This window comes from Cucurbita maxima, unplaced genomic scaffold, assembly GCF_002738345.1.
Source record: "Cucurbita maxima cultivar Rimu unplaced genomic scaffold, Cmax_1.0 Cma_Scf00017, whole genome shotgun sequence".
Lineage (NCBI taxonomy): Eukaryota > Viridiplantae > Streptophyta > Magnoliopsida > Cucurbitales > Cucurbitaceae > Cucurbita > Cucurbita maxima.
Window position 1 is genome coordinate 4,101,996 of NW_019272033.1, and position 1,601 is coordinate 4,103,596.

Below are 1,601 nucleotides of genomic sequence, written 5' to 3' on the forward strand. Positions count from 1 at the left end.
CTTATTGATTTTAGGAGCATATAGGATATGTTTCAGAACAAGAGATGAACCAGAAATTAATGAATTCCCAATATGAGAGATAGACAAACCTGCGCCATTTGCAACCTGAATTTGGTCGGTGCCAGTGTAGCGTTCTCTGGTGGTAAGCCTCTCTAGGTCATTGGTGATATGATCTGTGGCTCCAGTGTCAACATACCAGTTTGTGTCACTAGTGTATCCACTAGTTGCCAAAGCTGCTTGTTTGAGATTATTTTCGGCTTGATATGCCTGATCAAATCTGTGCCAGCATTGCAAAGCATCGTGATTGGGCTTACCACAAATCTGACAGACAATGCCTGAGCTGCTTTGTGTCTTTGATGGTTGACGTCCAGGATTGTTCACAGTACGCCTTGATTGTCCATGACCACTATTTAACTGACGACTACGACCGCGACTACCTCGACCTCCATTGGCACCTCCACGAATGGATATCCTATTGACATTGTTAGCAGATGAAAGTTGCTCAAATGTACCCTTACGCAAGTGCCGCATCTCATAGCTCAGCATGTGAGCATACACGTCGCTGACAGTGTATACATCTGTTCTGGTTGTAATGCTTGTGACTAGAGGATCATAATCTGGACCAAGTCCTTGCAGCATGTAGGCGATGAGTTCTTCATCCTCTATTCGCTTGCCAATGGCAGCAAGTGTATCACCAAGATGTTTTACTTTACGAAAGTAGTCAGCAATTGTCATGTCCTTTTTCTGGATAGTAGAGAGTTCCATACGGATCTGCATTGCTCTTGCTCGAGATGTGGAAGCAAATTGTCGCTCCAGCGTAATCCAGGCTTCTCGTGCAGTGGTGATTCCAACCATCGTGCTGAGAACCTCCTCAGTGACTGATGAGTTGATGAGGCTGAGTACCAGCTGGTCCTGGGGGTACCAGACTGTGAACTCAGGGTTGATGATAATTTTGCGATTCCCTGTTTCTTCACTTGGTTCAACGGCGATCGTCTGGCTTGGTGCAGGCATGGATCCATCCACAAAACCAACAAGGTTTTGGCTACGCAAGTAGGGAAGGATTTGGGTAGACCACAGTAGATAATTTTCTTGTGTAAGCTTAACACTAATCACCTGACTGATCGACGGAGAAGACATTGTGTTTGTTGGGATTGACATGTTTAACAGCAGAGGCTATGGATCTCGTGGATCTTATTTCTGCTCTGATACCATATCAAGTTTATGCAAAACTGTGCCTCACACTATTGAGGACATATTCTATTTATATTGGCAAAAGATTAACTAATAGATCCGATTTCATAGGAAACTAACGAAGTAAGCCTATTCTTATGGCATGACTAACTTCAAGCTATTCTAATGGATTGACCAATTCTAACATATCAAGTTTATGCAAAACTGTACCTCACACTATTGAGGACATATTCTATTTATATTGGCAAAAGATTAACTAATAGATCCGATTTCATAGGAAACTAACGAAGTAAGCCTATTCTTATGGCATGACTAACTTCAAGCTATTCTAATGGATTGACCAATTCTAACATATCAAGTTTATGCAAAACTGTACCTCACACTATTGAGGACATATTCTATTTATATTG

General features: G+C 42.0%; 1 non-coding gene across 1 annotated transcript; it reads right to left on the reverse strand.

The window, feature by feature from the left end:
* Positions 1-533: 533 nt before the first annotated feature.
* Positions 534-669, reverse strand: LOC111492531. Its single transcript, XR_002719887.1, has one exon. It is a non-coding gene; the product is annotated as a small nucleolar RNA Z247 (small nucleolar RNA).
* Positions 670-1,601: the final 932 nt, after the last annotated feature.